We start from the raw sequence: 12,453 nt of genomic DNA on the forward strand, positions 1-12,453 counted from the left end.
TAACCCAGCATCAATAACACAGCACCCAGCATCAATTACCCAGCAATTTTTTAAGAAATCAACCCAACTAAAAGGTGCTGCATGTTCAATCCGACGTCTGCATTGGCCATGCAGCATATACAGTGATAAGGACTCTGCAGAAGTCAGAGTCATACTTCTTTTGTTTCGCGAGGCAGCCCAGAGCTCTTGAGCAGAGCTGTTGTGAAGGAAGTTGTCAAGGAAGTGAGTTTGGTTGACGGTAGGTGGGGGCGGGAGGTCTTGTATAAACACAATCATGTCAATGTGGCGCTATATAGAGCTATGCTGAGCCATACGCATTGTTACAAAACTTGGGAGGTGCACGGCGATGCGGTACGGAGCTCAAATTGGCCTTTGGAGGCTCCGCAATTGTGTCACACCCTCCATACGGAGCCTCTGACCACATTTTCGGATCAACCATAAATTGTCTTTAAGTGATCCAACGCCTGAAACCCAGCAGTTGGGTCAACCAAGATTTTTAGAGTGTACACAAGCATCTGAGTTCCTCAAGCGCCTACGCATACCCCATTGCTGGGATAGTTGCCACTTTGTTACAATACATACATATTAATGTTATATTAAAACATGTAATGTGAACAATTTTCATTTGTAGTGTAGAAACTTATAAGTCCTGAACAGTCAATGTTCAGTTCATGGTTTTCATGAAATGTGATGATATTTGCATGAAACCAGATCAAAGTATGATGACCAAAGTATGAAGAATGACTGTTGCTTCCACATTGATAAAGTTTGTTCATAAAGTTACTGGTTCCCTCCCTCATGTCAAAAACTTGGATTCATTATTAGAGGGATAGGGTGACATCACCCTAACGCTCTTATTTTAATACACCAATGGTAACATGATATTCTCTTACCGAATTTAAATAGGTACTGTCTTCAAATCAAACTTTGTCACTTGCGCCGAATACAACATGTGTACACCTTACCGTGAAATGCTTACTTACAAGCCCTTAACAAACAGCGCAGTTCAAGAAAGAGTTAAAAAAATATTTACCAAATAAACTAAAGTAAAAAATTATAAAAAGTAACACAATAAAATAACAATAACGAGGCTATATACAGGGGATACAAGTACCGAGTCAATGTGCGGGGGTACAGGTTAGTCAAGGTAATTTGTACATGTAGGTAGGGTCGAAGTGACTATGCATAGATAAAAAACAGCGAGTAGCAGCATTGTAAAAATCAAATGGGGGGGTGTCAATGTAAATAAACCGGTGGCCATTTGGTTAATTGTTTAGCAGTCTTATGGTTTGGGGGTAGAAGCTGTTAAGGAGCCTTTTGGTCCTAGACTTGGCACTCCCGGTACTGCTTGCCGTGCGGTAGCAGAGATGTTGGTCTTGTAACCAACATATAAGGAGGTGTGTTTGTAGAGGGGCGTGGTTTGTATAGCTAGATAGCTACTCTACTGGTGCCAAAATCTGACTCTGTTGTCATATCAACACATCAATCAATGCTACTGTGTACCGTGTTACAAGAGACATGCCGAATGGGAGATGTATAAAATGGAATTATCATCATTGACGCAACTTTGTGTATCACCAAATTTGCTTGAGATGATGTTACTGTTCACTGCATCCAAGTTTCTTGACATACTCAAGTTTCTTGACATACATACACTCGGAAGTTTACATAGACCTTAGCCAAATACATTTAAACTCAGTTTTTCACAATTCCTGACATTTAATCCAAGTAAAAATTCCCTGTCTTAGACCAGTTAGGATCACCACTTTATTTTAAGAATGTGAAATGTCTGATTAATAGTAGAGAGAGTGATTTATTTCAGCTTTTATTTCTTTCATCACATTCCCAGTGGGTCAGAAGTTTACATACAGTCAATTAGTATTTGGTAGCATTGCCATTAAATTGATTAACTTGGGTCAAACGTTTTGGGTAGCCTTCCACAAGCTTCCCACAATAAGTTCGATGAATTTTGACCCATTCCTCCTGACAAAGCTGAGTCTGGTTTGTAGGCCTCCTTGCTCACACACGCTTTTTCAGTTCTGCCCACAAATTTTCTATAGGATTGAGGTCAGGGCTTTGTGATGGCCACTCCAATACCTTGACTTTGTTGTCCATCAGCCATTTTTCCACAACTTTGGAAGTATGCTTCGGGTCATTGTCCATTTGGAAGACCCATTTGCGACCAAGCTTTAACTTCCTGACTGATGTCTTGAGATGTTGCTTCAATATATCCACATAATTTTCCTTCTCATGATGCCATCTATTTTGTGAAGTGCACCAGTCCCTCCTACAGCAAAGCACCCCCACAACATGATGCTGCCACCCCCGTGCTTCACGGTTGGGATGGTGTTCTTTAGCTTGCAAGCCTCCCCCTTTTTCCTCCAAACATAACGATGGTCATTATGGCCAAACAGTTTCATCAAACCAGAGGACATATCTCCAAAAAGTACGATCTTTGTCCCCATGTGCAGTTGCAAACCGTAGTCTGGCTTTTTTATGGCGGTTTTGGAGCTGTTGCTTCTTACTTGCTGAGCGGCCTTTCAGGTTATGTCGATATAGGACTCGTTTTACTGTGGATATAAATACTTTTGTACCTGTTTCCTCCAATATCTTCACAAGGTCCTTTGCTGTTGTTCTGGGATTGATTTGCACTTTTCGCACAAAAGTACGTTCATCTCTAGGAGACAGAACGCGTCTCCTTCCTGAGCGGTATGAAGGCTGCGTGGTCCCATGGTGTTTATAATTGCGTACTATTGTTTGTACAGATGACCGTGGTACCTTCAGGTGTTTGGAAATTGCTTCCAAGGATGATCTAGACTTGTGGAGGATTACAAATTTTTGGCTGAGGGCTTATTTAGATTTTCCCATGATGTCAAGCAAAGAGGCACTGAGTTTGAAGGTAGGCCTGATGTCAATTAACCTATCAGAAGTTTCTTAAGCCATAACATCATTTTCTGGAATTTTCAAGGCTGAGATCGGCTAAGATCCCGTTAACGGGATCGATTTGACAACAGCCAGTGAAAGTGCAGGGCGCCAAATTTAAACAACAGAAATCTCATAATTAAAATTCCTCAAACATACAAGTATTTCATACCATTTTAAAGATAAACTTGTTGTTAATTTCTTTGGGGTAGGGGGCAGTATTTTCACGTCCGGATGAAAAGCGTGCCCAGAGTATACGGCCTGCTACTCAGCCATAAAAGCTAGAATATGCATTTTATTAGTAGATTTGGATAGAAAACACTCTGAAGTTTCTAAAACTGTTTGAATGATGTCAGACAAAGTTCTAAAGACTGTTGACATCTAGTGGAAGCCTTAGGACGTGCAACATTACCAATATCCCACTGTATCTTCAATAGGAGCTGAGTTGAAAATCGACCAACCTCAGATTTCCCACTTCCTGGTGGATTTTCTCTCAGGTTTTTGCCTGTCATATGAGTTCTGTTATACTCACAGACATCTAATAATATGCATATATTAGCAACTGGGCCTGAGTAGCAGGCAGTTTACTCTGGGCACCTTATTCATCCAAGCTACTCAATACTGCCCCCAGCCATAAGAAGTTAAAGGCACAGCCAACTTAGTGTATGTAAACTTCTGACCCACTGGAATTGTGATACAGTGAATTATAAGTGAAATAATCTGTCTGTAAACAATTGTTGGAAAAATGACTTGTGTCATGCACAAAGTAGATGTCCTAACCGATTTTCCAAAACTATAGTTTGTTAACAAGAAATTAGTGGAGTGGTTGAGAAACAAGTTAATGACTCCAACCTAAGTGTATGTAAACTTCTGACTTCAACTGTAGGTTTTTCAAAGAGCTGTCAGTCAAGGCAAGCAAATGAATATAAGCTCCCCGCCCACTGAACTTGTCGTTTCAAACTTCCTGGTAGTTAGCCATGAGAGAAAAAGTACTTTTTGAAAAAAGTGTGAGCATTTCTATCCCCCCCCAAAATAACCACCAAGCACGGTCAAAAGACATGCGGTCAAATTATGAAAACGTCAGTAGCCTAAACATCATTATAAGCGCCACGTGGCCTTGATAAATAGTGAAACTCGGCACAAAAGCATTATGATAAGCTTAAGTGTTGATATGACAGCAGTCAAAAAGAGTCCATTGTTGTCAGTTCATACCTGTGTGCATCTTCACACAATAGCATCAGTTGGATTTAATTTACCTGTTAACCCTTGTCCAAATATTTGACAGTGTTTGTAACTTTCACTTGCTTGTCACACTTCCACATACCTTTGCTTGGTTGTAGTCTGTAATAGTTTTCGGTTTTCTCTTTATTGTGTCCCGTTGTCTTGTCATTCTTCAGGACCGTTGTGGAGAACAATAGCTGTGCATGTGCCTTATTTTGCGAAAAGGGAGGGACCTCCCACCTCATTTTGTTCATGGTGTCGGCCAGACTTGTTTTCTTTGCAAGCAACTTGTTTTCCAATGACAGTGAAGTGAAGAAGTTGTCCATGGTGACATTTCTCCCCTTGCCAAAATCTAGAATCGGCTTCCTATTTCGCAACAAAGCATCCTTCACTAATGCTGCCAAACATACCCTTCGTAAAACTGACTATCCTATCGATCCTCGACTTCGGCGATGTCATTTACAAAATAGCCTCCAACACTACTCAACAAATTGGATGCAGTCTATCACAGTGCCCTCCGTTTTGTCACCAAAGCCCCATATACTACCCATCACTGCGACCTGTATGCTCTCGTTGGCTGGCCCTCGCTTCATATTCGTCGCCAAACCCACTGGGCTCCAGGTCATCTACAAGTTTTTGCTAGGTAAAACCCCGCCTTATCTCAGTTCACTGGTCACCATAGCAGCACCCACCCTTAGCACGTGCTCCAGCAGGTATTATTTTACTGGTCACCCCAAAAGCCAATTCCTCCTTTGGCTGCCTTTCCTTCCAGTTCTCTGCTGCCAATGACTGGAACGAACTGCAAAAATCACTGAAGCTGGAGTCTCATATCTCCCTCACTAACTTCAAGCACCAGCTGTCAGAGCAGCTCACAGATCATTGCACCTGTACATAGCCCATCTGTAAATAGCCCATCCAACTACCTCATCCCCATACTGTATTTTTTTTATTTTGTATTTTGCTCCTTTGCACCCCAGTATCTCTACTTCATCTTCTGCACTTCTATCACTCCAGTGTTTAATTGCTGTTTCGTAATTACCTCGCCACTATGGCCTATTTTATTGCTTTACCTCCCTTATCCTACCTCATTTGCTCACACTGTGTATATACTTCTTTTTTTATCTACTGTATTATTGACTGTATGTTTGTTTATTCCATTTGCAACTCTGTGTTGTTGTATGTGTCGAACTGCTTTGCTTTATGTTGGTCAGGTCAGAGTTGTAAATGAGAACTTGTTCTCAACTAGCCTACCTGGTTAAATTAAGGTTAAATCAAATAAAATCATTAAATATATATACTGTCTATTTTTTATACATCTCCCGTTTGGCGTGTCTTTTGTGATGTGGTTCACATAAGCACTGACGGATGTGTTAATCATCCCTTCTCCCTCTTCTGTTCCATGCTGGCTGAAGACCTAGCTAGCCAGTAACTAACTAACACCAGATACGGATGAAAAGGGAAACATATGTATCTTTGCCATAGATGAATAGTGTAAACTTTTAATCATATTTGCTCACACCCTCCAGTCAAATTTTGGCACCAGTAGAGTAGCTCTAGCTATATAAACCATGCCTCTTTCGAAACATGCCTTCTCCAATGTTGCACCTTAAAATTGGCAATAATGTACCTTAAGGGAACAAGATAGTATAGGTACAAAGCGTACCTTTGGAAAACTTTCTTGCTTATTGCTGCCTTTCACAGTTTGGAAAGTGCATTGCACACTTGTTCACAAAACACCTATATACAGTATATGTTCCACTATCCCTAACACACCCCACCACCCCTTACAACTTTGGCCCCTTACAGTACTTATTTAAATTAGGTAAGAGAATATCATGTTACCATTGGTGTATTAAAATGAGAGAGTTAGTGTGATGTCACCCTATCCCCTTAATAATGAATAAAAACATTTGACATGAGGGAGGGGACAAGTAACTTTATGATCAAACTTTAGCAATGTACTTTAGAAGCAACAGTAATTTTTCATACTTTGGTCGTCATACTTTGACATTGTGCCCTTTATGGGAAATGTCAAGATTTTTCAATTTCATGTTCATCAACTCCAGCACCCTCCCAACATCAACATATGTGAAAATGGCACATTTCTATGTTTTGTTGTAAAAAAGATAGTGGCAGATATGCTTCCAATGACATCATCATCCAATGATGAGCTATGCCTACTCATCATTGGTTAAAATCACACCATGCACACCAATGATTTCATTGGAAAAACGTATCTTCCTCTATTTTTTTTAACTACAAAACATAGAAACGCACCATTTTCACATATGTTGATGTTGGGGTGGTGCTGGAGATGATGAATATGAAATTGAACAGTTTCAACAAAAGTACAGGAGAGAAAAATGCATGTTACGAGCCTGAAGAACCTGAGCAGTCGATGGATAGTGAACTTGAAATGTGTCCTCACAAAAGTGAGAGGAAAGAACTTGCGACTTCTGAGGCTAGCCCTAATGATCAGGAAAATGCCAGAGATTACTCTAGCCCAGTCAGAGTACGATTCGTGGAGAAAGTGTATCCATGGCTTTTGGCCAATCCGTTTCTGTTATCAGGCTGGGTGAAGGAGTTGGGGTCTGTCAATTAAGTCAAAGTATCCAGAGGTGAACTTGTGTTGAATTTTGTGTTTGCTGCTCAGAGAGGGAGAGCGAGTGGGGGTTGAGTGTTAAGGTGGATCAACTGAAGTTCTGAATCCCTGGTGTCTGTGATGCACACTGTTTGGTGCGACGCAGATCCAGTGGCAAGCGCGAGACTGAGGAGACCTTGTTTGTCCTTCTGTGTTTTGATGCAGAGTGTTTGCCGGATAAAGTCATACTAAGGTATATAAGTTATCCCGTGAGAGCTTTTGTTCTAAATACACTGTTGTTTCAATTGCCAAGTTTATGGTCATGTAAAATATTGATATAATTACCAGCATTTTTTATTTTATAACTAGGCAAGTCAAATACCCATCCCGGATCCGGGATCCTTCTCATCAAAAAAGCTGACTAGCATAGCCTAGCCTAACGGGACAGGGATATCATATAATATAATTTTCATGAAATCACAAGTCCGAAACAGCAAATAAAAGATAAACATCTTGTTAATCCAGCCATCATTTCCGATTTTTTTAATGTTTTACAGCGAAAACACAATATGTATTTTTATTAGCTAACCACAATAGCCAAACACACAACCGCATATTTTCACCATGTTTCCACCGCATAGGTAGCTTTCACAAAACCGACAAAATAGAGATAAAATTAGTCACTAACCAAGAAACAACTTCATCAGATGACAGTCTTATAACATGTTATACAATACATTTATGTTTTGTTCGAAAATGTGCATATTTGAGGTATAAATCATAGTTTTACATTGCAGACACAATCACAAATAGCACCAAAGCAGCCAGAATAATTACAGAGAGCAACGTGAAATACATAAATACTCATCATAAAACATTTATGAAAAATACATGGTGTACAGCAAATGAAAGATAAACATCTTGTGAATCCAGCCAATATTTGCGATTTTTTAAAAGTGTTTTACAGCGAAAACACAATATATATTTCTATTAGCTCACTACAGTAGCCAAACACACAACGCAATTTACTCCCCGCAAAAAATAGCTTGCACAAAACCGACAAAATAGAGATAAAATTAATCACTAACCTTGAACAAATTCATCAGATGACAGTCTTATAACATCATGTTATACAATACAATTATGTTTTGTTCGAAAATGTGCATATTTAGAGCTACAAATCCTGATTATACATTGTGAATACGTAGCATCGATTCACCAGAATCTCCGGAGATATTTTGGACACTCACCTCATCTGACCAAAGAACTCATCATAAACTTTACATAAAAATACTTGTTGTATGGCAAATGAAAGATACACTGGTTCTTAATGCAACCGCTGTGTTAGATTTTAAAAAATAACTTTACCATAACATAACATTGCGAGATAGCGCTCACCAAAACGGCGGAGAATAGGACTCAACATTTTACACAGAAATACGAAATAACATCATAAATGTTTTCTTACTTTTGCTGAGCTTCCATCAGAATGTTGTACAAGGAGTCCTTGGTCCAGAATAAATCGTTGTTTGGTTTTAGAATGTCCTTTTCTTCTGTCGAATTCGCGCCACAATGCTAGCCAAGGTTGCTAACATTCCCATCCTCTCTTGACGCAAAGAACGGAAAACTCCAAAAGTCCCAATAAACGTTGAATAAACTGATAAAACTCGGTTGAAAAAACCTACTTTATGATGTTATTATCATATGTATCAAATAAAATCAGAGCCGGAGATATTCGCCGTGTAAACCGAACGCTTTTCAGAAGACAATGTCGAGCTCCGCCGCGCGCCTTGGAAGACAAAGAAAATTCCGTACCTGTCACTCCAAAAGCTCTTGTTCGGCCTCAGATCAAGCTAGACACCCCATTCCACCTTCCACTGCCTGTTGACATCTAGTGGAAGGCGTATGAAGTGCATGCATATCGATAAATAAAAGCCAGTTAAATAGGTAGGCCCTGAAACAGAGCCTTGTTTTCAGATTTTTCACTTCCTGTATGGAAGTTTGCTGCAAAATGAGTTCTGTTTTACTCACAGATATAATTCAAACAGTTTTAGAAACTTGAGAGTGTTTTCTATCCAATAGTAATAATAATATGCATATTGTATGATCTAGAAAAGAGTACGAGGCCGTTTCATTTGGGCACGATTTTTTCCAAAGTGAAAACAGCGCCCCCCTATTGACAAGACGTTTTAAGAACAAATTCTTATTTACAATGACAGCCTACATCGGCCAATCATATCGAAGTAAACTTGGAGTCACGCGATGACATGTTGTGTGGTCCTCCCACTACGACTCGTCAGGAAAGCACGCAGTTTATTAGGCTACAGATGAAATCAATTATGAACTTCACAGGGTGGTGAAAGTGCAAGGTGATGAGATTGATGCTCCTTTCCAATAAATATTAAGGGTGTTATTCTGGTGACATTATAATCAATGCTTGGCTGCCGTTGGACAAATGAAAAATAATTTATCTCTTTTGTCCATAATAATAATCTCATCATGTAGGCTATATGTGCGCTCTAGTCAACAGCGCACAGCTAGCACTGTTGGTAAGAGCACACGTGCCAATACCAGAGTGGGCACACTCGCTATACAGCACACATTCTTTTGTGATAAAACCATCGGTAGAGTTGAAAATGCAATGGAAACACATTTAACTTGTATTTTTTATTCGGCAAATGGAAATTTAACCACAATAGGTATTTTATGTGCACTAGAGTGAAGGAAAAGCAGCATATGTGGGAACTCCTTCAAGAGTGTTGGAAAATCATTCTAGGTGAAGCTGGTTGAGAGAATGCCAAGAGTGTGCAAAGCTGTCATCAAGGCAAAGGGTGGCTATTTGAAGAATCTCTAATATAAAATATATTGTGATTTGTTTAACACTTTTTTGGTTACTACATGATTCCATGTTTCCGTGTTATTTCATAGTTTTGATGTTTTCACTCTTATTCTAATATATAGAAAATAGTACAAATAAAGAAAAACCCTTGAATGAGTAGGTGTTCTAAACATTTTGACCAGTAGTGTATATACACTGCTCAAATAAATAAAGGGAACACTAAAATAACACATCTTAGATCTGAATGAATGAAATATTCTTATTAAACACTTTTTTCTTTACATAGTTGAATGTGCTGACAACAAAATCACACAAAAATGATCAATGTAAATCAAATTTATCAACCCATGGAGGTCTGGATTTGGAGTCACACTCAAAATTAAAGTGGAAAACCACACTACAGGCTGATCCAACTTTGATGTAATGTCCTTAAAACAAGTCAAAATGAGGCTCAGTAGTGTGTGTGGCCTCCACGTGCCTGTATGACCTCCCTACAACGCCTGGGCATGCTCCTGATGAGGTGGCGGATGGTCTCCTGAGGGATCTCCCCCCAGACCTAGACTAAAGCATCCGCCAACTCCTGGACAGTCTGTGGTGCAACATGGCGTTGGTGGATGGAGCGAGACATGATGTCCCAGATGTGCTCAATTGGATTCAGGTCTGGGGAACGGGCGGGCCAGTCCATAGCATCAATGCCGTCCTCTTTCAGGAACTGCTGACACACTCCAGCCACATGAGGTATAGCATTGTCTTGCATTAGGAGGAATTCAGGGCCAACCGCACCAGCATATGGTCTCACAAGGGGTCTGAGGATCTCATCTCGGTACCTAATGGCAGTCAGGCTACCTCTGGTGAGCACATGGAGGGCTGTGCGGCCCCCCAAAGAAATGCCACCCCACACCATGACTGACCCACCGCCAAACCGGTCATGCTGGAGGATGTTGCAGGCAGCAGAACGTTCTCCACGGCGTCTCCAGACTCTGTCACGTCTGTCACATGTGCTCATGTGCTCAGTGTGAACCTGCTTTCATCTGTGAAGAGCACAGGGCGCCAGTGGCGAATTTGCCAATCTTGGTGTTCTCTGGCAAATGCCAAACGTCCTGCACGGTGTTGGGCTGTAAGGACAACCCCCACCTGTGGACGTCGGGCCCTCATACCACCCTCATGGAGTCTGTTTCTGACCGTTTGAGCAGACACATGCACATTTGTGGCCTGCTGGAGGTCATTTTGCAGGGCTCTGGTAGTGCTCTACCTGCTCCTCCTTGCACAAAGGCGGAGGTAGCGGTCCTGCTGCTGGGTTGTTGCCCTGCTACGGTCTCCTCCACGTCTCCTGATGTACTGGCCTGTCTCCTGGTAGCGCCTCCATGCTCTGGACACTACGTTGACAGACACAGCAAACCTTCTTGCCACAGCTCGCATTGATGTGCCATCCTGGATGAGCTGCACTACCTCAGGCACTTGTGTGGGTTGTAGACTCCGTCTCATGCTACCACTAGAGTGAAAGCACCGCCAGCATTCAAAAGTGACCAAAACATCAGCCAGGAAGCATAGGAACTGAGAAGTGGTCTGTGGTCACCACCTGCAGAACCACTCCTTTATTGGGGGTGTCTTGCTAATTGCCTATAATTTCCACCTTTTGTCTATTCCATTTGCACAACAGCATGTGAAATTTATTGTCAATCAGTGTTGCTTCCTAAGTGGACATTTTGATTTCACAGAAGTGTGATTGACTCGGAGTTACATTGTTGTTTAAGTGTTCCCTTTATTTTTTTGAGCAGTGTATATATGTATTTTAATCCTAGCCCCCGTCCCCGCAGGATACCTTTTGGTAGGCCGTAACTGTAAACAAGAATTTGTTCTTAACTGACTTGTCTAGTTAAATAAAGGTTAATAAAAATAAAATAAATAAAACCTGAGCTCAATTTCTAGTGTCATAGCAAAGGGTCTAAATACTTACATTATTGTGTATAGATTGATGAGGGGGACAATAATTAAAATAAAGTTCAGTTAAATAGAAAAACAACGACTGCGTGGCTTTACACGACACCAACCCCATCATCAAGTTTGCTGATGACACCAGGTTTATAGACCTAATAACCAATAATGACGAGTCAGCCTATAGGGAAGAGGTAAGTGAACTGGCATCTCCCTTAATGTCAGCAAAACAAAGGAGTTGATTGTTGACTCCAGGAAGCAGAGGAGTAAACATGTCTCGATCCACATCAATGGTACTGCAGTAGAGAGAGTCGACATCCACATCCCTGAGGACTTGAAATGGATCAACAACACACCTCTCTTGTCAAGAGTGCGCAACAGCGTCTCTACTTCCTAAGGCGGCTAAAGAAAAAATTAATTATGTTTTCTCTAAATACTACCTCTGCACCATCGAGAGCGTCCTGACCGGTTACATCATGGCCTGGCCCTGGAATTGCTCCGTCCACAACCGCAAGGATCTCCAGAGGGTGGTGAAGAAGGCCCAGAACATCACTGGGACTGTGCTCCCACTCATCCAGAAGATCTACTCGAAACAGTGCCTGAAGAAGGACTGCAGCATCATCAAGGACCCCACACACACCAACCACGAGCTGTTCACTTCCTTACCCTCGGGCAGACGGTATCGGAACATGAGGTCTGATAACAACGCACTATGAGGTCTGATACCTTCTGTCTACAAGCCATCAGACTAATGAACACGTGAATTGGACTCACCACATGCACTGACTCTCCGCACTGACCCACACAGATATACACTCATCCACACACACACATACACATATAGATGCATGCTACACACACATCACAACTGCTTCTACCAAATTATTATTAGTATTGCTAAATATTGCACAATTTAAACACTTGCACCCCAATCCCCGCTTTCCCAAAACGCGTG

At 41.1% G+C, this 12,453-nt stretch overlaps 1 protein-coding gene across 1 annotated transcript in view; it reads left to right on the forward strand.

The window, feature by feature from the left end:
* LOC139530526 (MAM domain-containing glycosylphosphatidylinositol anchor protein 1-like) overlaps positions 1-12,453 on the forward strand; it is a 292,852-nt gene that overhangs the window by 151,514 nt on the left and 128,885 nt on the right. The gene's annotated exons all lie outside the window — the stretch shown is intronic.

This window comes from Salvelinus alpinus, chromosome 9 (assembly GCF_045679555.1).
Source record: "Salvelinus alpinus chromosome 9, SLU_Salpinus.1, whole genome shotgun sequence".
Taxonomy (NCBI): domain Eukaryota; kingdom Metazoa; phylum Chordata; class Actinopteri; order Salmoniformes; family Salmonidae; genus Salvelinus; species Salvelinus alpinus.